Raw genomic sequence first — 24,495 nt, 5'->3', positions numbered from 1 at the left:
GATTGGGCTGTCTCAGTTTTGGTCCTAGAATAAACAACATGGAATGGTGACTCAGCTAACCCAGTATAGAACAAGAATGTAACATAAAAATAAGTATCTGTTAATCAAGGTCATTAAGATTTTGAGGGTTATTTGTTAGGCTACTTAATAAATATAATAAAGGCAGCACTTTTAATCCAAACAATTTAAAATTATGAGATGAAGGTTACAGAGTAACTGCTTATTTGAATAATGCCTTCTCTTTGTCTGAACCAAGTATAATACCAGACTAAACATTCAAGAAGTACCCTTAAGAGTACCTGGATGAATGTGATACAGATAAGATGTGCATACAAGGATGTCCTGGTAAGACATCCTGACCCTGTTTCCTAAGTATCACAGAAGGCCAGAGAAGTATTAATATTAATTTAAGAAGGTTCTAGGGGCTTTTGATAATGGCAGATTACATAATTTAGGCCAACTATTTCAAGAAGAACAATTAGAACATCTGGGTAAAATGTTTTTAAAAATGTACTTGAAGGCATTGAGGGTCTAATAAAAGAGCGAAGAATTATCAGAATGGGATATCAAGGATGATAGAGCCCAGAAAGGAATCTGGTGTTTTATACTAGTAGGAGACAAAAGTTGGAATCTAGAGGCTGTCAAGACAAACGGCCTTGGTAAAACCTCCTTATGCAAGGAAACCCAAATGGCTGCATCTATGATTAAGGGTGAACAGGAAGTAGACAGGACTACGCAATGGACTATAGCTTAGTTTGCAATTCTGAATTCCTAAACTTAGATTAAGATGACTCTAGTTTGCCAGTGTTTCTGTAACTGCCAAAACAAACATGAATCACCCTATGGCTTAAATTATTTCTGCAAAGCATTTTCCAAATACACCGTCTTGCTCACTATAAAAAATAAATTGTAAATAAATAGTAATATAAGGAGGCAAGGAAAGAAATTAAAACCAGCAGAAATTGTATAATAGAAAGTAGTCTCAAATAGTTCCAGATAGTAAATTTATCAAAGAGAGACTTTAAAATAACTATGCTTACTGATCAAGTGTTAAAAATAAAATTGAGAACTTCAGCAGGGGAGTATAAAGTATAAAAATTGAAATTAAGCATCAATAGATTTAAATGGAAATTGAAAATAATTCAGTGGATAAATATTCAACAGAAACTTAGACACAGCTTAGAAAAGAATCAGTGACTGGAAGATAGATCAGAAGAAAATAAAAAAAAAAAAATAAAATAAAATAAGAAAATATCCAGAATGCAGCACAGCCAAGATGGCTATGATATATTCTACACAGTCCTGAAAGTGGAATTAGGACCAATGGACAGAAATGATAAAACAAAATTCTGTTCAACAAGGAAAAACTTTCTAACAATTTGGAGTTTATAAAACTGAAATGAATAGATAGATCTGCTAGGTAGTGAGTATTTTAAAGAGGATTCTTGCATTGATTTGGGAATATGATAAGATGATATCTATTCCCTTTTCAAGACCTTAGGTTTTTGACTTACTAATTAAATGGAAGTGTCTCATGAGATGAAGTTTGGAAAAGTATAGTATAATCCTATATATGTAAAATTATGTAATGTGTGCATGGAAGTCCTCAGTAGAAAGAGGTCTGGAAGGATAATAACTAAATTGTTAACATCCGTAATCTCTGACTGGGGGAATTTCAGTGGATATTTATTTGTGGTCTTATGTTGAGGATGGCATTGGTAGCCATGAAATCAGAGCATTGCAACTGAGAGTATTATATTAGAGTAGGTATTATCAAATTTTTTAATTCTAGGACTCCTGTTCTACTCCTAAAAATTGAGAACCTCAAATAGCTTTTGTTTATGTGAGTTTTATTTATAAATATTTACTGTATTAGAAATTAAAAAGGACATATTAGGAAACCAGTTACACTTCAACATATTTCTATGAAAAGTAATAATATATTCTAAACAAAAATGTGAAAAGAGTACCATTTATATTTTTTCTGATCTCTTTAATGTTTGATTTAATAAAAGACAGCTGGGTTTTCATATCTGTTTTAGCATTCAATTTGTTGCTATATCACACATTATGTAGTCTCTGGAAAACTCTACTGAAATTGAGGGTTAAAAAAGCAAATAATACTGTAATATTATTGTGAAATAGCTTTGACTTCATGGAAGAGACAACTTGAAGGAGTCTCAGAGACCTCTAATAGGTCCATACTTTGAAAACTGCTGCATTAAAGTAAGGGTTATAGTTGTCACCATGCTGAGATGGTGGACCTGCTTACTCTGGATAAGTTGTAAGTACACAAATATGTCAGTTCTGCTGGGCTTATAGCTCTGTTTAGTGGGATAGGCCATTAAGGAATTAATGCACTGCAGCTTAAAAAGTACAGAGTCCAAACAGTGCTGAGATGAAAGCAAGCTGGCAAACAAGAATATTTTAGACTTCTCTGGGCAGATAAAGTGTCGCTGTGCTGATCTCTTCATGTAATAATAGGCCTGAATTAATTATCTTAACCATGGTTGCTTTGTTGTTACAGCAAACAGAAGTAAAGTTTGATATAAATATACTAGACAAAATAGCTGAAGCCTGATGTAGGAGAACTAACAAAGGTCTCCAAAGTGAAGACAGGCTGATTTCCACATTAGAATCCTGGTAACTTAAGACCAAGATATAAGCCCAATCTAAGACAGATGGAGAACTGAAGTTGGCCTAGCAAGGCAGTGGCTCCTTTCTGAAACACACACACACACCCCCCACAGGGTCTGCAGCTTACATTTTTTTTTTAAAGATTTTATTTATTTATTCATGATAGACAGAGTGAGAGAGAGAGAGGCAGAGACACAGGCAGAGGGAGAAGCAGGCTCCATGTAGGGAGCCTGACGTGGGACTTGATCCCTGGTCTCTAGGATTGCACCCTGGGCCAAAGGCAGGTGCTAAACCGTGCAGCTTACATTTTAATGAAAGGCATGATTTAGCCGTTTTTATCAGAAACAAAATGAGCAAACACTGAACTGTCCTACTAGACCCAAAGAATTCTGAAGACTGAAATGAATCCTAAGTGTTGTGGATACCATTTTCTTCCTTAGTTGAGAAACCTCAGGGTTTCTCTATTGCAGACAATTTAATACAACAGTTTGGTGACAGGATATTTTTATCCTTTTCTCATGGTGTGAAACCCTGATAGTGAAATACCATTTTATATTCGACTAATCTTTAAAAGAAAAATGAAGGAAAGAATGGTGCCACAGAAATAAGGTTTATATCCTATCCACTAAAGAATTCTTTTAATTACATTTCCATTATATTAATATCTAGACCAGGGGTATCCGACTGTGGTGTGTGTCAAATCTGGCTAGTGCCTATTTCCATAAATAAAGTTTTATTGGAACACAGCTACATCCATTTGCTTCTATGTATTGTTATATATGGCTGCTTTCATGCTACAGAAGCAGAGTTGAGTAGTTGTGACTGAGGCTGCCTGTACCGCAAAGCTGAGAATATTTACTATTTGGCCCTTTACAGAAAGTTCACTGACTCATGATCTAGATAGAACTGCCAGATATATTAGAGATTTTCTAGTCAGTCCTTTCATTTTACAGTTGAATAAAATGAAGCCTAGAAAATTGAAAAAGCAGTACAGTGAGCACACGGAAGACAACTGGAAGCGCCCTAGCACATGGGATTCCTTCTTTGCTATTTTCTAGCCTACTCATTCCACACTAGGAATGCTCTGCCTAAAGCAAGAATCCTGTGGAGTCTCTTAAAAGCCACATATGGTCTTGGCACAGAAATCGTTTTTTCAACACCTGGGTAACCAGGCTGTGTAGGTCCCAGGAGTGCAGCAGTGCCCTCAGCATCAGTTCTAGCCAACCCCTGAGGAGTTAGATCTGAGAGAGAGCCACTTTCAAGGCCCTGCCTCATTAGTCCCTGCTGCCACCAATCTAGCTCAGAGAAAATTGATCCTTCCCTCATGCCTGCTGCACCAAGGCCAGTCCTGGGAAAGAGGTTTTGTTCATAGAGGATTTGTTAATTAAGTCATCACTGCACTAATGAAACCCCAGAGCTTCAGCCACTAGTTGTCTATGTTACTTTAGGGTAGCTAAATTTGTTAATTAAAAGGAGCATGTTCTTTTAAAAATGACTAATAATTAAAAAAATAAAAGTAAGATATGGGAAACACATAGTATTTATTATCTTACCCCCTACCATAACCATGCTTGTTATTTTGATGGTAATGGAAATTTTATCTTCTGATTCTTTTACACTTAAAGAAAAGTCCTCAAATTTTTAGTAGCAAAGCTTCACAAAATAAATGAACCCATTGTTTTGGTTTATTTTTCATCTAACATACATATAGTCTCAAATTGTTGCACTATTTCTAATGGTAGTATCAATAAATGACATAGTTTATCCATTATTTTAAATTTATCCATTATTTAATTTTTACTATGATATATAAAAATGAAACAAATATATCTTCACATGTAGTGGCTCCTGTATTTTTATTTAGATTAAATTCCATGAACTGAAGTTACTGTATAAAAGGGTATAAATACTTTCATTATTTATACTCTAGCAATATTTTAAGGGCATCTGACTGACTATACTCCAAGCACCAAATAGCAAATTCTTTTGAAAGTTTCTCTTACATTTCATAGCCCAATTTGAACTTCTTTATTAAAGTCCTATATTTTCTTTTTTTTTCTTTCTTTCTTTTTTTTTAATGATAGTCACAGAGAGAGAGAGAGAGAGAGAGAGAGAGAGAGGCAGAGACACAGGCAGAGGGAGAAGCAGGCTCCATGCACCGGGAGCCCGACGTGGGATTCGATCCCGGGTCTCCAGGATCGCACCCTGGGCCAAAGGCAGGCGCCAAACTGCTGCGCCACCCAGGGATCCCCTAAAGTCCTATATTTTCTAACATATCTAGGTTCTACCTACAAAATTAATCTTTAATAACTAGAGTTCATATTGGTCTGAACCACAGCCAGGATGACATTGTCAGAAAGCTATTTAATAGTCTGATTCTAAAAGCACATTAATAAAGCAACAGTATATAAAGGTTAGAAGAAAGTTTTATTAAAAGTGTTTATTAGAAAAAAAAATAAAAGTGTTTATTAGGATTGGGGCACCTGAAACACTGATCATTCTGCATTTCTCACAAGGAAAAAATATTCAAACTAATGTGATATTGATATATTCTAAAAGCTGCTTAAACATCTTAAGTTTAACGGGGTGCTTGGGTGGCTCAGTGGGTTAAGCGTCTGCCTTTGGCTTGGGTCATGATCTGGGGGTTGTGGGATTGAGTCCTACATGAGCCTCTCTGCTCAGTGGGGAGCCTGCTTCTCCTGCTCCCTTTGTTCATGTGCATGCTCTAATAGATAAAAATCTTTAAAAAAGTTTTTTTAAAGATTTTTTATTTATTTATTCATAGAGACACACACACAGAGAGAGGCACAGAGAGAGAGAGGCAGAGACACAGGCAGAGGGAGAAGCAGGCACAATGCAGAGAGCCTGACGTGGGACTCGATCCAGGGTCTCCAGGATCACGCCCTAGGCTGCAGCGGTGCTAAACCACTGTGCCACCGGGCCTGCCCGATAGATAAAAATCTTAAAAAAAAAAAAAAAAGCCAGTTTAACATCCATTCTATAGATACCAACTCTCAAGAAAAATAATCACCAGAATCAACATAGGTTCAAAAACATACGTGCAAATGTACAGCTTAATAAAATATATTACTTTAGAACTCTAGTTAAAAATCACTACACTCAATTCATCATAACTCAGCCTAGATTTCAAGTGGTGTATATGTATTTAATAACGGCTAACTTTTTAATATGGATAATGGTGCAGGACTAAAAAATATATCTGACTAATCTAAAATTAAATTAGTTTCTTTTATTAACAGCTTTATTGAGGTAAGACTGACATACAATACGCTATACATATTTAAAATGTATAATTTAACAAATTTGAATAGGTATACATCCATGAAGCCATCACCACAACCGAGATAATGAACATATCCATCCCTTCTTTGTGTTTTTTTTATAAGCCCCTACCTCTTCCTGTCCTCCAGGCTTCAAGCAGCCATGCATCTGAATCCATAGTATTGAATTTTGATTTGGATTTCTAATCAATTACTCTATAATAATTCAGGTAACACTGCCTGTACTCTGTAGGTTTTTTTCCTCTACAAATGGATATATAATTTGAACAACAGAGGTTACTTTCTAGGAAAATTTCTGAGCTACCGATTCATTGGACCACTAGCAGATTTAAGCATTCTGCTAAGTGCCAGTCTTCTGTGGAGATTGCCAGTCTTGTCATATATTAACACATAATTACAGACTTCCAGCATTAGCTGATAATTGGTGGTTCTTGAAACAACAGTATTTTAAAACAAATGAAAGAGGAATTAATTTGATTATTTAAAACCAAACCTTTGGAACATTGATAGCAATTCTGTTTCTTCTTCAGTTATTCCATATGTATCTAAAAATTTCTTCTTTCTCCTGAGAAAAATATTCATTCAGGTAATTTTTCTTTTCTTTTACAGTTTGTAATTATTCCAATGGTCAACTGGCATAATAATCAATTCTATGTTGTTGGTTGACTTTAAGAATCTATGTGAGTATTTTATATTCAGACTTTCATTGATTTACTGTTTTTCATCATACATACTTAAAAAAGACCTTCTAGATATATGCATCACTCAGATGAAAACTACCTATTCACTATGTAATTCTTAATACTGAGTTCTTATCTTTTTGTATTATCATCTTTCGATCACTTTTGTCTTGTTACATAATTGCTAAGTTCTATTAAACCTTCTTTCCTGGTGTCTTTTTGCCTTTAGTAATGCAGTCCTTCTTTATCTCTCTAGCTTCTTGTACCTATGTTTAGCTTGCACTGTAGGCATATGAAATCTGTTCCCCAATGCATGATGCTTTATTCTTCTTTGCCTATGCCTTGGTATACATTGTTTCTTCTGCGTAGAATTTTTTTTCCTTCTTTGCTTATCAAGCCTCAAATACCCCTAATGTTAAATCTCTAGAAAGCACTTCTTAGACTTCTCCATGCAATTGTTGCTTCTTCTTAGGTCTTTAACACCTTAAGTATTCATCTACTACTGTTCTTATTACCACAAATTGTGATTATTTCTTTACATATCTCTATTTCATATATTGTGAGTTCCCTGGAGATAGACACTGCCACATATAGAGTATGTTACTAGTGCCTGGAACACAGTAGGATGTTACCTCATTACCTATATTGGGTTAAATAAATTCTTCTTTTCCATTAACTTTTTGTTTTCTGATTCTGCTTTTTTGTTGTTCATTCGTTTTGTTTTTTAGATTCTACATATGAGTAAAATCATATAGTATTTGTCTTTCTCAGTCTGACTTATTTCACACAGAATCGTATCTGCCAGGTCCATCCATGTTGTCACAAATGACACAACGCTATCCTTTTTTATGGCTGTGTAATATTCCAGTGTGTGTGTGCATACACACTACATCTTACTTATGCACTTGTCTATCAACGGACACTTGGGCTGCCTGCCTCCACACCTTGGCTATTGTAAATAATGCCAAGGCTGCAATGAACATAGAGCTGCATATATCTTTTTGGATTCGTGTTTTTGTTTCCTTTGGCTAGATACCCAGTTCCACTGATTTCTTTTGTTCTTCATTGTACACGTTTCTTTGTATGTCTTATAATTTGGATTGTACCATGAATATTGTAAATGAGACATTGTGGAGTAGGAGTTGGCCAACTATAGCCAGTGGGCAGGTCACCTGATTTGTGAAAAAAGTTTTAGAGGAGCACAGCTATGCCTATTTGTGCATGTATTGTCTATAGATGCTTTTGCATTAAAATGGCATAGTTGAGTAGTTGCAACAGAGACCACTTGGCCTATAAATATAAAATATTTAATATTAAACCCTTTAAGAAAGTTTGCTGACCCCTGTTGTAGAGACCAGACAACTGTGTTTCCATGAAGAGAGTTGATTTTTTCCCCATAAAATAAGCAGTTAATCTTTTGCTAGACTCAAATTCTAACCTGTCAGTCAGACTGCATGTTTTCTATCAAGTTTTAGGCATGCCACTTAATGCCAACTTGGGCTTGCACTACAGATAAAAGCCACAAAAAGAGAAAACTTAAGACTACACCTTTGCTTCAGTTTCTGCCTAATTTTCCTTGTTTTCTAGTGTTCCCAGGTTGTGGCTTTTATATTTTGTTCAGCATTATAATTGCTACCTGAAGAAAGAATGGTCTAATAGGAGCTATTTTTACTATCTAAGTTCGAAGTCAGGATTCACTTTTTCAGGCCTGACTTGGCTCAACATTGTATTTGCTATATTCATTCATATTGTTAAGTGTAATATTATTCATTAATTCTCTTTTCATTACATATCCCACTGTATTAGTGTATCATTTATTTATTTTACTGTTTATAGACAGTTGTATTGTTTCCAATTATTTTGGTCATTACACATAGCACTAGTCTATTTGTCACAACAAAAGACTAGAAATAACCAAGATGTACACAGGAAGATTAGTTAAATTAAAGGATGGTGCATTAATGAAATGGAATATTACACAGTCCTAAACACATGGAACGATCTCCAAGATGTATTAACTGAAAAAGCAAGGTGTGGAAAAATATGTATAATTGTTTTCCTTTTTTTTCTTTCTTTTTTTTTTTGTATATTTTTTTATTGGAGTTCCATTTGCCAACATATAGCATAACACCCAGTGCTCATCCCGTCAAGTGTATAATTGTTTTCCAATAGAAGCCCTGGTTGAGGGGCACCTGGGTGGCTCAGTGGTTGAGTGTCTGCCTTGGGCTCAGGTTGTGATCTCAGTGTTCTGGAATCAAGTCCCATATCGGACTCCCCAGAGGGAGCCTGCTTCTCCCTCTGTCTCTCTCTGTATGTCTCTCATGAATAAATAAATAAAATCTTAAAAAAAAAAAAAGACAGATGTAATTGCATATGTAATGAGTTAAGAATGTCCTTAAATAAGAAGTGAGGACATACAGAGATAGAGCTATAAGCCAAGGACTTTATCAAGAAATGCCAAGGATTGATTGTCAAGAGCCACAAGAAGCTAGGAAGATACAAGGAAGAATTTTTCTCTATAGACTTGAGAGGAAACATGGCCCTATGATATCTTTATCACTCTACATGATGATATTAGAGACTTTCAGCCTTTAGAACTGAAAGACAATAAATTTATGTTGGTTGCAAAGGGCTGGCAAAAGTTAGAGAAACTGAGGAGTTTCTTTTTCTTTTTTTTTTTTTTTTTGAGGAGTTTCTTTTAGGGTGACAAAAATGTTCTAAAATTGACGGTGGTGACGGTTGTAAAACTGTGAATATACAAAAAAACTGAATTATACATTTTAAATGCGTAAATTATACGGTATGTGAATTATATCTCAATAAAGCTGTTTGGGGAAAAATAAGATGAAATACAGGAAGAATAAATCAGAAACTAATGAATTCAGTTGCCTTCAAAAGGTAGGTGAAGGGACACCTGGGTGGCTCAGCAGTTAAGTGTCTGCCTTCGGCTCAGGGTGTGATCCTGGAGTCCCACAACGGGCTCCCTGCATGGAGTCTGGTTCTCCCTCTGCCTATGTCTCTGCCTCTCTCTGTGTCTCTCATGAATAAATAATAAAAATAAAAATAAAAATAAAAAGTAAAGATAAAAAAAAGTGGTAGGTGGAAAAAGGATGGAATAATGGGAAAATGGGAATGGAGAAGAGATGTGGGGAGAGAGACAATTCATTAAATATATCTTTGTAAAGAGACACCACAGTATCTACAGAGCCATGATAACCTTATACACACCATTTAGAAAGTTAAAATTAACTGTGGGGGGAAATGCTGTTGTGTTATATTGGAGTAGGCAAGATCAGTATGAACTCATATTAAAAATATATATATACACACACACACATATATACATGCACACACAGATATAGACAAATAGATATAGAAATAGGTATAGATGTATGCATATATTCATGTATTTTTAAATTCCATTCACAGAGAAACTTAGAAGAAAAAACAAGAGAAATTGACTAACTACTAATGCATTATGTGGGGTCCTGGATTGTATACTGTAGACCAGAAAAAGAACATTAGTGAAATAACTAGTAACATCTGAAGAAGGTGTGTAGCTTTTTAAATAATATTCTTTCAATATTAATTTCCTGGTTTTGATAATTGTACTACAGTTATATAAAATGTTAGTGTTTAGGAAAGCTGAGTGAAGGATATATGGAAGATCTGTATTTTTGCAATCTCTTTGCTGCAAAATGAAAAGTTAAAAACATTAAAAATTTAAGATCAATGTTGTTATGAATATCCTTGTATGTAAATCTTTGTGCATATGCTAAATTATTCCATAGGATTAATTCCTGTAACTAAAATTACTGAGTCAAGGATATGCATATTTTAAAGGCTTTTGATATGTATTCTCAAGCTGTCACCCAGGAAAGCTGTACAAAATTTCTCCCACCAGCAGTGGGTCTCAATTATTTTTCAAACTTCAAGATGTACCAGATGATCTCTAAGGTCATTTCTAGTTCTTGTCTGCACCAAAACCTCACTTATATTGCACAAATCACTATGCAAATCACTATGATCACTATGTAAAGTGAACTCATGCTTGCATTATTTTATTTCTACAGCCCATTTCTTGGTAAAATTCAAATAATGTTTTCTATGTATAGTTTTCTAGTGTGTATCCTACCTGCTTTATTTATGTATAAGCTCTCTAAAGGGCCATATGCCTTTGTTTCCAATAAAACTCCAGCACAGTATATGTTAGAAACAGCAGTGGTTCAATATAGCATTTCAGTTAAGTTGCAACTTGGTTCTTGTCATAGAAATGTTCAGATACCTGATATTTCAAGTCCTGTATCATTTTTGCATGAAGTCCTTCCTCATTTTGCCTTCCTTATACTTTCCTGGGTCTTTATAGTTCAGGCTGTAATTGCAGAGCTGGGTACCCCAACTTTAAGATAGTTCTAACAAGGACAGGATATGTATCAAGAGTAGAGCATAGAATTACTTTAGACGTTAAGATGTAAGTTCCAGCCCAACTGGAACTGCAGAGCTTTTGTTTTAACAAATTGTCTTCTGTACTAATCAATTCTTAGAACTGGCCTGGGCTTCAATCTAGATTGTCTTAGCCCTGAGTGATTATCCTTCCTAGCATTCTAGGCTCCACTTTCTAAAAACTAAACTGCTCTAACTCCAATGTATTTGTTAAGCATTTTAGTGTTTGCCAGTTTCTGGCAACCTTTCCTCTTAGAAGACCAATACAGCTCCTTTTATATAAGAATAGACTTCTCTGAATGATACCGATAGCCTTCTGAGAAAGAGCTTTTTTCCTTTTTCCACAACCACTCCTACCTCACATAATAACTTGGTGTGTTCATACCAGAACTGCTGAGGCTGCTGTACCCTTGGAAACTGTACTTAAAATGACTTGCTACCAACTCCTGGATCTACTTTATCTCAACATCTGCCTCACCTGAATTAAGTTTTTTCCCAGTCCCCACCGGCTCTGCTTTCCTGACTTTCCTATTTAACCGATCCACTATGCTCACCGATCCGCTATGCTTCCTTCCTAGCCCATTAATCTAACTTACTATAATCTACTTTATCACAGCTTTGGCTTGTAAACTATAGAAACAGCACAAAAGGTCAATTCTCGAAACCTTGATTGGCATGATTCATCTGGAGGAAAATTATCACCCCAACAAGATCTATATAATATTTCCATTTTCCCCTGTTTAGGTAAAATTTAGCGTAACTCGAAGAGAAAAGCTAGCTATGCTTTGATTCTGAATTGAAACCACCAAATAACATATAGTAACACATGGAAAACTGAGCTGTGAACAGATCCCAGATTAAATGTCAGTACTGTCAATGGTGACAAATGCCTTTATGCTTAATAGATAAGCTTACAAGTGTATGCTGGGTTGGGTTGTTGCTATCACGTGTCAAAGAAACCTAATGACCCTATTATGATCCACTTCTTATGCTGACATACCAATGAGTAGGTTTCTAAAAGTTTATTGCAGCTGAATGTTCAGTTAAAGTTTAATATATATATTAAACATATATTAATATATCTATATAATATATAATATAAAATATAGTAATATATTTCATTAATATATATTATATAAATAAACATTTTATCTTTTTCCCTCTAAATAGTTCTTTGTACTTATAAAACATCCAATTAAAAAAATCTAAATGAGGGGATCCCTGGGTGGCTCAGCAGTTTAGCGCCTGCCTTTGGCCGAGGGCGTGATCCTGGAGTCCTGGCATTGAGTCCTATGTCGGGCTTCCGGCATGGAGCCTGCTTCTCCCTCTGCCTATGTCTCTGCCTCTCTCTCTCTCTTATAAATAAATAAATAAATCTTTAAAAAAATCTAAATGTAGATATTCTTTATAGAGGAATGTGAAGATAGGAATGGATAAATTGAAGGTTATTTCAAAATAAAGCTTTTTGATTAGCCTTTGTGTCAAATTCTCAAAGTAGCTTTAGCCAAGGCTCTAAAAATCTTAAGCCTATATGGATTTGTTATAATGGCTTAACAGATTCCAGAATAGCTGACTGCAATACTATTCGATCATAACAAAGAGCACTGCTGATCTTTCACAATAATCATGCTATGACTTGTAATTTATGGTGGAAATATAATGGTTAATCCTAGTACTGTAAGTCACAGATGGTCAAGGCCATGGTTTACTTTCTAGGACTCAGGGGCATATTCATATTAACCAGGAGTTTCGACATGAACCTTGCTAGGGGTCCATGTAACTGTTTCAGGGAACTAGACTTTTTGTCTAGGCCTCCATTCATTGTTCCTCATCCAATCTTCCTTAAGACCTAGCTATACTCCACATATTTAAGCAACATCTAGAAGGAATAAGACCATTTTAAAACAGAACAGTTTCTTCATTAAAATGTGAGTCACAGAAGGAACAGTGTTCTCTAGAAAGTTCAATGACAAAGATTTATATGAAAAATTTCACAAAAAAACACCTTGAATCGTAGACTATAATCACATTATACAGCTTGTAAATGTAGACTCTTTAGTGAAGACATATTTCTACTGCTTTCAATTTTAGGGGAGTCTATCATTCACTTATTAAACACTAAACCATGAATATCTCCTGAAAATGAAGACATTTCTCTAGTGTTACCTGCTGCTTCTATGTAGATTTAAAATGGGATGAATATATTTATTTAATTTTAAATGTTACTTTGAACTTCTATTTCTGGTTTCTAGTATCAGAATTTCTATAATTTTATTAATAGATATATTATCTCCTAGTTTAGTCTCAACTACAAATTTTATTAATGGGTTACTGACTCTTTTTCCTTAATTTAAGGAAAGAAAATATTTAATAAAGCTAGTTCAGTAGCACTTCTTTTAGAAGGCACTTTAGTATGAACTGTCTCCATGGCTGAATTCATTACCCTTTCACATTAGTCTTTGTTTATCATCTTTAAACCAAACCAATCTTTATTAATTTTCTAAGGCATTTTCCCTAGTGCTCTTACCATGATTTATATATAGCTTTTTCTCTACAATTTTCCTAACCCTATCAAATTTGTCTCACTCTAACCCCACAGGTTTATTCATTACTAATACCTTTTAGAGGGATTATTGAAGTTTTTATTCTTTGGCATTTAATTAGAAAATAAAAATATCTTCACGTTTAGTATTCACTGATCCCTCCGAAACAGGGCTTTATAAACAAATAAAAGTGCATTATGATAAACTGACCACAAGATGTTTCTCAGCCCAAATGATCTCTTCTTCCTTTGTATGCACTTCAAGATAATTAATTAATTAATTAACTAATTAATGGGGAGGGGGAGAACAACAAGAGCAAGCAGGGAGGGTGGGCAGAGGGAGAGAATCTCAAGTAGACTCCATACCGAGTGCAGAGCCTGATGCGGAGCTCAGTTTCATGACCTTGAGATCATGGCCTGAGCTGAAATCAAGAATTAGATGCTTAACCCACTGAGCCACTCAGGCATCGCTCCTTCTGTATGTACTTTAAGCACTTAATCATGTACTGCCCAGCAAAGCATTAAAAAACCTATCACAACTTATCATTCATGTTTACCCACAAATCTCTCCCCAATATTTGACATTCTCTGTGATACATTATACCTTTTAAGGCCTCTTTGCATTTTTATCTTGTTACTCCATCAATTTATATTCCTTTGGAATCTCAACTTGCCAAAAATGAACTGTACTCTTCAAAGCCTCATTAAAACACCACTTCTTTGTGAAACTTTCTCCAATTCCTTGTGTCTTCTGTCCTATAAAGGGTAGTTCATTAAAGTCATATACTACTTCTCTTACTGTGTTAGTGGGTTATGCCTCTCCTAGATTTCAAGAAATAGAATTTTTGTCTCATTTATTTTTATAACCATAATTCTTGACACACAGTAGGTGCTCAGTAAAACCACAGTGATCTGAATTCATCTGTACTGCTACTTTACTGTTTTATCTATTGGTATTTTACCATTCCCACTTGTCCTGTTAGAGAGTCTCAGATTTCTTTAAGTTCTATATTACCCGGCATATTCTTAGCACATAATCAAAGATCTTTGAATTGGAAGAAATGTTAGAAATAGCACAGCACAAAAACTTAAGCAATACAAGAATTCATTTCACTAAATATCTTTGTTTTACTATCTATAATAAGGAGCATGACAATATGGACTGGTTTGCTCAGGATAGCCCTAGTATAATTAATGGTACTCTCTTTCACTCTCAAATATATCTGAGTTTTGTTAAGTTTTATGGTCATCTTAATAATGAAAAACTGTTTACTTCCTCATAAGTACTGGACAGTTGAACAGTCCTAATTATTGTATCTTTTGAATTCTGAACCATATGGATGTATTGCCTATTCAGAGAACAGTTAAAAAAAATTTCCCCTTTGTTATAAGGTAGGTAAGGGTAGAGTTTTCTAGAACTAAATGAAATAAAAATACAGGCAAAATTTAATATGATAAGTAAATCAGGGGCACCTGGGTGGCTCAGTTAGTTAAGTGTCTGAATTGATTTTGGCTCAGGTCCTGATCTCAGGGTTGTGAGACTAAGCCCTGTATTGGGCTCCATGCTGGTGTGGAGCCTGCTTAAGATTCTCCTCCCCTCTCTCCTTCTCCCATTTGCTTGCACATGCATTCTCTCTCTCTCTCTCAAAAAAAAAAAAAAAAAAAAAAAAGATAAATAAATTGAATATTGGGCTAAGTGCTAAATGATTAATTTGACAACAAATTAGGACATTTTCTTAGGGCTTTAGATTGCTTATTAAACCAGAAAGGCACTGAATATAAGAACTTAAAATAGTTTAACAGAAGCAGAAAAAAGCTAAATAAACTTCATGGGCCAAGATTAAACAACAGGGGAAAATCCTTAGGAATAGTGGCTTCTATTTTGGCTACTTCAAAGGTCAATGAATATAAAAAATGATGTACACTTCTAAAGAAATTTAATTAGGATAAACTGTCTTGGCTAAGGCTTAAAGGAATAAAGCAATAGATAAGTCTTCATTTAAGCAGTTTTTAATGTCCAATGAGCAACCACTTTTTTCTTTTAACCTAAGAAAATTTTAACTGTTCAATGATCTGAATCAGATTTTTCTGCTACACCTCCGAAGACTTTTATCTGAGCCAAAGACATACACGCCATGTTTCAGCCAAAATAAAATTCTGCCGCCAAGCTGTAATGTTCTGAAAAATAAATTTTGGAGTCTAACTGAATTTTAGAAAAATCACTCACTGGGCAAAAACAGTAATTATTCTGAAAAACATTTGGTAATATACTTCTCAGATAAATATCCATTTATAATATATTTTCAAGAGTTTTCAATTATAGAAATTGACTTTGGAGTTTTAAAAGAAGATGGATACATTATCTAAGAACCATTTAATTTAATGTGTACATATATATCTATAAACATGTAGGTAAATGTAGCTATCATTAGATATCCTTCACATACACATAATGCATTTATAAGATATGTATACACACCTCCATGTGGGACTGTTTTAACCAGCTCTAAAAAATTCTAACTGAAGAGAAGTCTTAAAATTAGAGATTATATGGCTGAAGCTCTGAGAAACAGAGTTAAGCAAATATATACTAGATCATATACGTACATTTTCTTGAGTCAAAAGGTCTCTGGATGTATTCCTACAGGAAGATTTAGAATACAAAAATCTATTGGTATTGCTCTAATGGTTAAGTGTAATGAAGAGGCAGAAAGTGATCCTTTAAATATACATTCTCAGATACACTAAAAGCTATAAACCAGGGTTTTCCCAATCTTGGCATTCCTGTTATTTTGGGCCAGATAAATCTCTGTTGTTGATGGCTGTCCTGTATATTACAGGATATATAAGTGGCATCTTTGGCTTTTGTCCATTTCCTACTGCCCACCCAACTGTAACAACCAAAAGTGAAGGGAAAAACTGCTCCTGGTTGAGAACCACTGCTGTAAATAAATGAGGCAATGTAGTATAGAATAGATTAGACTGGATTGGGATTCAAGATGCTGGGATTTTTTTTTTTTAAGATTCTATTTATTTATTTATGAGAGAGAAAGAGAGAGAAAGAGAGAGAGAGAGAGAGAGAGACACAGGCAGAGGGAGAAGCAGGCTCCAATGCAGGACTTGATCCCAGGTCTCCAAGATCACACTCTGGGCTGAAGGTGGCACTAAACCTCTGAGCCACCTGGGCTCCTTGACTTTTTTTTTGGGCCCGAGTTTTTTGGTCTGATCCAGTTTTTTTGGCTCTAACTTTGGGATCTTGTGTAAATTATTGCATCCACCCATTCTCAAAGTAGGTTATGGATGGTAGTATTGCTAAATCAGCTAAGAACCTTATATAACAGATGAATCCACTTAATTTTCTTGAGCCATATATTTTTCTATTTTACAATTAAAAATATTGACTAGGAACTTTAATTTAGGCTCTAATGCCATAGCTTGTGATAAATCACTTCCTATACGATAAGCAGATAGAGAAGCTATACAATAAAAATAAAAAAAAATAAATGCAGGTATGAGAGCACTGTCAAGGTAGCCAAGACTTGGTAAGATAACGTTGCTGGGAGTAGAAAACCTTAAGAAGCTAGGGTGACATTTAAAAAGTTGATTTCCCCCTCAGGGCACTTGTAAATTTTTGGCACTGGGTTAGAGGTTGAGAATCTAGGAAAAGGGCTCTTAATAAGAGACAGAAAAGTCAACAGAGCTTTTGACAATCTCCAGGATGCTGAAACAAAAACTGGAGTTTGGGGCTGCCAAGGCAGTCAGAATTGAGGTATCATGTTCTTTAGGAGAAGGAAAGGTATTTGCCAAATTTGTAATGTTACAGGACAAGAAGGCAAGACACTAAGCAGAAGGCCTCTAAAAGGCAGAGTAGCATTTTTAGCACTCATATGGTGCCAACAACAACCTATCAAGTATGGGCCCTAGTAAATACTGTAGAATTTCAGTTGAGATTTCAGGAGAGTTATAGCATAGGAGTGGAGGCAAATTAAAAGCCTTAGAAAAGCTGTAACTCAACCTGGAGTTGGTTCAGTCCTCAAACTATCTGCTCTAGCTGTTTTTTTTTTTTTTTTTTTTTTTTTTTTTTTTAATTTATGATAGTCACAGAGAGAAAGAGAGGCAGAGACACAGGCAGAGGGAGAAGCAGGCTCCATGCACCGGGAGCCTGACGTGGGATTCGATCCCGGGTCTCCAGGATCGCGCCCTGGGCCAAAGGCAGGTGCCAAACCGCTGCGCCACCCAGGGATCCCTCTAGCTGTTTTTTTATAGGAAAATAATACCACCAACAGAAATGCTATAGTTTATTATGGACAATATATAGCATTTAATGAAAATATATCAGGCAAACCAAGACATGAGGCCTTCCCAAAAGAAGACAAAAAAAGACTCATAGATGACTAAGATATAATTTTTGAATATGCAAATTATTACTGTCAATAACATGTTCAAAAAATAAATGACAAGATAGATGATTATAGTATAGAACTGATGGTAATAAAAAAAGGGATCTAATAATATAGAAAGTAAAAAATGTGACTAATGAAATAAAGAACTCAATGAGGTGTTGAAATGCAGATTGGACAAAGTAGAAGGGAGGATAGTGAACTAAATGCCAGGTCACTAAGATATGTGTAACTGGTGTTCCAATTAGAAAGAGAGGAATGTAGTATCCAAAGAGATAAAGGTTGGAAAATCTCCAAAACTGGTAAGAGTCATCAACCACAGATCCAAGTACTAAAAACTCTGCAGGATAAATACAAGAAAACCAGAACCAAGTCCAAAGTTAAAGTCAAAGAAAAATTCTAAAAACCAGACAGAGAAAGTGGAAATATATCTAAAGAAGCAAGAATAAGACTAACAACTGACTTCTTTTTTTTTTTTTTTTAAAGATTTTATTTATTTATTCACGATAGATATATATAGAAAGACAGAGAGAGGCAGAGACAGAGGCAGAGGGAGAAGCAGGCTCCATTACAGGGAGCCCAACGTGGGACTTGATCCCGGGAGTCCAGGATCGCGCCCTGGGCCAAAGGCAGGCGCTAAACCACTGAGCCACCCAGGGATCCCCTAACAACTGACTTCTTGACAAAAATAAAAGAATCCAAAGATTATCGAAGTCACTGTAAAGAGTCAAAGAATATACCGTCTAATACAGAGTTCTATACTTATTGAAAGGCAAAATAAAAGATAACTGCAGGAGCGCCTGGGTAGCTCAATTGGTTAAGCATCCCACTTTTGTTTTCAGTTCAGGTCATGATCTCAGGGTTTTAAGATCAAGCCCTACGTTGGGCTCTGTGCTGAACATGGAGAGTGCTTGGGATTCCCTCTCCCCGCTCTCACTTTGCAGCAGCCCCCATGCTTGCTCCCTTCCCTTTTCTCAAAAAAAGAAAAAAAAATCTGCAAACAAAAATTAAGAGAATCCACATTCTCGGTGGAATAATAAAAGAAGCAAGGGGAGGCAGAAGAAAAATGATAAAATAATTCTTAATTATTCAGATGAAAACATGGAAATGCAGGAGGAGAAGAACAACAATGTAAAGAGTAAAATTCAACTGCACAAAATGATAACAGTATTTTGTCACTACAAGGCATTAAAATGTAGAATTAAGGTGACTGACAACAATAATACAGAAGGTTGGAGGTCTTAAATGGAATTAAAATCTTCTAAGATCTTCCATTGTACGAGAAGTGGCAAACCTTATAGTTTATGTTTGACTTCAATATGTCAAGGATACATTTTTGTAATCTTTAGGGCAAACATCAAAAGGATATACAACTGCCAAGCAAATAGAAAAGGAAATGAATAAAAAAAACCTTGTTCAATTCCAAAAGAAGCAGGAAAGAAGAAAAAAAGAAGATAAACATGTGAGACAAACAGGAAAACAAAGAGTAAGATGTGAGATAGGAATCCAATTATATGAGTAATGTATATTAAATATAAATAGACTCCAATTAAAAGATAGAATGAATTTAAAAAATACAATAAAGTGCATTCTAATTACCAAAAAAAATCTTGTATTTAAGAACAGAAAGGTTGAAAGTAAAGGGATTGGAAAGCCATGCAAACACTAAAACAACATAAAACTGGCAGTTAAACTAATAATAGATGCAAAAGATATTCATCATTAGAGGTAATGGAGGATATTTCCAAATGATAAAAGGTTCAATCCATCAAGAAGATAGAAAAATTCTAAACTTATACACGTCATTTACATACATATATATATAGCTTACACATGAATGAAAGCTTCAAAATATATAAAGCAGAACTAGATGGAACCAAAACGAGATATATAAAAATCCCAATCATAAGAGGACACTTTATTTTTATTTTATTTTGTGTTTTAAAGATGTTATTTATTTATTCATGAGAGACACAGAGAGAGAGGCAGAGACATAGGCAGAGGGAGAAGCAAGCTCCCTGTGGGTAGTCCGATGCAGAACTTGATCCCAAGACCCAGGATCATGATCTGAGCCAAAGACAGATGCCCAACCACTGAGCCAAACTGGCTCCCCATAGGAGGACACTTTAATAAACATTTCTCAATAACTGATAAAACAAGCAGATAAAAACTAAACAAGAGTATAAATGATCTGGACAACAAACTCAACAAAACTGACCTTTCTGTATATAGTAAGACTATATTTAAGAATGTTGGTATATTAAAAAAAAGGGGATGGCAACATATATATTGTTTTCAAATGCACAAAAAATGTGTATAATACTGATCACATGATGTTCAATAAGACAAAGTTTCAACAAATTTTGAAGAACTAAATAAAATCATTCTGTCTGACCATGATAAAGTTAAACCAAAAATCAGAAAAAGATAATTAGAAAATATCTAAATATATTCCAGATATTTATAAATTAAGCAGAACTTCCTAAATAACTTCTAAAGAATATATCACAATAGTAACTAGAAAATGTTTTGAACTAAAAATAATAAAATAGACATATCAAAATTTAGAAATTTTGTAAGTAGAAAATAGAATAAAGAAAAAGTATGCAAAATTTAAAAAATAAAACATTCAATGGAGAAAATCAACAAAGACAGGGTTGGCTATTTTTCTTTTCATAAAAAGATTTTATTTATTTCAGAAGGAGAGCAAGAGAGCACGACTCCACAAGAGAAGCAGACTCCATGGTAAGCAGGGAACTGGACATGGGGCTTAATCCCAGAACCCTGGTATTATGACCTTGGCTTACTGCAGACTGAGCCACCCAGGTGCCCTCGTTCTTTACAAGACTAATAAAATTGATAAATCTTGTCATGGCCATGAAAATGTGCCTCTCAGATATTCCAAGTGAACTATGGTCTGAAATTCACCACTGCATTCATACGGAGGCCATGTTTCCCTTGAGCACAACAGAGTAGCATAGAGACCTGTTCTTGAGATACATGGGATTCCTTTGGGCAACTTTGCTTGTTGGGCAACTTTGGCTTGTGGATTCCTCTCTGGCTTTGTCAAAACCTAACTGCATTGCAATCTATGTGTCTTCCTGCCCAACCTTCCTTTGGTCCTGCTAACACAAGGGTCAGACTTGTACAACAATTTGATAGGTTTCCCTGTTTCCTCAGGCTTCTAATTTATCTTCTGTTATAGGTGTTTCCTTCCATTAATCTCTTGAGTGTCAAGCCTCATCTTGGCATCTACTTCTTTTGAAAATCCAAATTAGCATAAACTTAAAGGAAGAGTGATCAAGGAAAAGAGAAAGAGCACACATTTATTTTTTTTTTATATTTTTTTATTATTTTTTTAAATTTATGATAGGCACACAGTGAGAGAGAGGCAGAGACACAGGCAGAGGGAGAAGCAGGCTCCATGCACCGGAAGCCCGACGTGGGACTCGATCCCGGGTCTCCAGGATCGCGCCCTGGGCCAAAGGCAGACGCCAAACCGCTGCGCCACCCAGGGATCCCTTTTTTTTTTTTTTTAAAGATTTTATTTATTTATTCATTAGAATACACAGAGAGGAGAGAGAGTGAGAGAGGCAGAAACACAGGCAGAGTAAGAAGCAGGCTCCATGCAGGGAGCCTGACGTAAGAGCACACATTTAATTCCAAGATTAGGAATCTAAAAAGGAACATCACTATAGATCCTACAGTAATTAAGAAGATGGAAGAATACTAGAAATAATTTTATGCTATTAAATTTGAGTACTTAGGTGAAATATACAAACCCTGAGAGAAATACAATTTATCAGAACTGACATAGAAAGAAATAGAAAATCGGGCACTCCTATTCAATTAAAGAAGAATCTGTAATGAAAAACTATCCAATAAAGTATTCTCTAGGCCCAGATATTTTGATGGGTGAACTCTTTCAAATATTTACATAAAAATTACCCCAAGCTTATAAAACTCTCCCAAAACAGAAAAAGGGCACTTCCTAATTCACTTCATAAGGTTATTAGAATGTTCCTGCACAAACTAACAAGGAAGTTACAAGAGAGAAAAATTAAGAAACAAACTCTTTCATAACACTGCAAAAATCTGAGATAAATATAATCAGATAAAATCCAGTGATATATTAAAAGAATATCATGACTCTACTGGGACTATCCCGATAATGTATGGAAAATGGAATGTTTACCATTCCAAAATCAAGCAGTAATTCACACATTAAAAAAGGGGGAGGGTGAAAAATCATATAGCAATCTCTAATAGGTACAGAAAAGTTATTTGATAAAATTCAACTCCCTTTATGACTAAAAACACCTCAACATCATCAACAACCAAACTCTTTGTAAACTATTAATGAAAGGAAACTTTCTTAATCTGTTAAAGAGTATCTATAAAGAGATTACAGCAAACTTTATCCTTTTTGATGAAATACTGAAGATTTTCCACGGGAGATTGGGAATGAGACAAAGATACTCACTATAACCAATAAAGAGATTACAGTAAACTTTATCCTTTTTGATGAAATACTGAAGATTTTCCATGGGAGATTGGGAATGGGACAAAGATACTCACTATAACCATTTCAGTTATACTCATAGTCACTGTGCTTCACTGTGCTAATAGTGTAGTAAGAAAAATAAAAAATAAATTCAAAGATTGGGAAAGAAGAAATTAAACTGTTATTATTCATAGATGATATCACTATATACACAGAAAATCCAAAAGAATCAACAGACATATTATTATAATTAATAAGTAGAAACAAAGCAAGTATAAAAATTCATATTCCAGTAAAACACAATTGGAAACTTAAAGTATGTCATTTAAAAATGATGTACCTGTATGTATAAAGGTGACAGTGGATAACTGGGGACTTGTTGATAGATAAAAGACTGGAGGGTGAATTTGTGTGTATATAAAAGACTAATCAGTTTTTCTGACTAATTAGTAATGATGGAAAGGTTTTCTACTGATCTTTATAACTATGAATGTTTCTATACTTGATCTGAGCTCAGAATTAAAAAAAAAGGGTAGTACCAAAAAATAAATAATAAATGGGGATGCCCGGCTGGTTCAGTTGGTAGAGCATGTGACACATGATTTTAGGGTCGTGAGTTCAAGCCCCATGTTGGGCATAGAGCTCACATAAAGAAAATACAAAAAAAAAAGGGGGGGGGGAGGGAATCTCATAAAAGTTATATATGTAAGACCATTATACTGAAAAAAAAAATAACATTTTGAGAAAAATTAAAGACCACCTAAATTAATAGAGTAAAATACTCTATGGATTGGAAGACACAATATTGTAAAGATGTCAATTCTTTCCAAATGGGCTAAGATATTCGATATATAATTCAATTCAATAAAATTTTAGTAGGAATTAAGAAATTTCAGGGGGAAAACAATAATATGATTCTAAAATTTATGCGGAAATGCAAAGGGCCAAGAAAAGCCAGGATAAGCTTGAAGAACAAAGTTGGAAGTCTGGCATTACCAAATAAAAAGACTAATTATAAGTTAAGTAAATAAGAGTCTAAACTGGTTATAAAGATAAAGAAAACAATGGAATAGAATAGTCTAGAAAAAGACTGACAGATATAAGGTAATGTGAAATGTGACAAAGGTATCAATTTACTGCAGTAAGGGTTGTTCCTTTTAATAAATGATGGTCGGTCAACTGGTTATTCATATGGGCAAAAGAAATGAATTGTCCCTCTACCTCATACCATATATAAAAATTAATTCTAATTCCAGGACTGTGAATGCAGATGAAAAGAGTAACATAAATTTTAAGGGGAAAAAAAAAACAATAGGAAAACCTTTTAATGAGCTAGGGATATGCAAAGATTTTCTTTATAAGAATATGAAAAGTATTACCCATAAAGGAAAAACATTATTAACTGGTCTATATTAAAATTAAGAGCTTTATTTCTCAAAAGATACCATGAAGGGCATGAAAAGGAAAGCCACAAGGTGGGAGAATATAGTTGCAATACATTTATCTAACAAAAGACTTGTATGCAGACTGCTAATAGAATTATATATCAAGAAGACAATCTAATATAGGCAAAAGACTTCAACAGGAACTCTACAAAAGAAGATATCTAAATTCTAATAAGCAAATGAAAAGGGGCTCTACCTCACTAACTTAGGGAAAATCTAATGAAAGACACAATGAGAAACCAGAGCATACTCACCAGAATGGTTAAAATAAAAAACATGGACAGTAGAAAATGCTGATGAAAATGTGGAAAAATAAAAGCCATTCTATATACTGATGGTGGGCATATCAATTGGTACCACCACTTCAGAAAACTAGAAGTAAAAAAATGGAACTCTTCTGTAGCATAACTGTGGTTATGTGGTGGTAGTTTCATGATCTTACGCATTTGTTAAAGCACACAGAACCTTGACCATGAGGGGTGAACTGTACTTACTAACAAAACCAACCTAGATATGAAAGGAAACCAAAATGGAATACAAAC

The 24,495-nt window shown here is 34.7% G+C and overlaps 1 protein-coding gene and 1 non-coding gene across 13 annotated transcripts in view; one reads left to right on the top strand and one right to left on the bottom strand.

Annotated features, from left to right (window-relative positions):
• ADK (adenosine kinase) overlaps window positions 1-24,495 on the bottom strand; it is a 505,936-nt gene that overhangs the window by 54,987 nt on the left and 426,454 nt on the right. The window lies entirely within an intron of this gene.
• Window positions 22,956-23,024, top strand: LOC144313196 (small nucleolar RNA U2-30). The gene has a single exon (XR_013378919.1). It is a non-coding gene; the product is annotated as a small nucleolar RNA U2-30 (small nucleolar RNA).

The sequence above is a fragment of the Canis aureus genome, chromosome 4, assembly GCF_053574225.1.
Source record: "Canis aureus isolate CA01 chromosome 4, VMU_Caureus_v.1.0, whole genome shotgun sequence".
Taxonomy (NCBI): Eukaryota; Metazoa; Chordata; class Mammalia; order Carnivora; family Canidae; genus Canis; species Canis aureus.
This window is presented reverse-complemented; position numbering and strand designations above follow the sequence as displayed.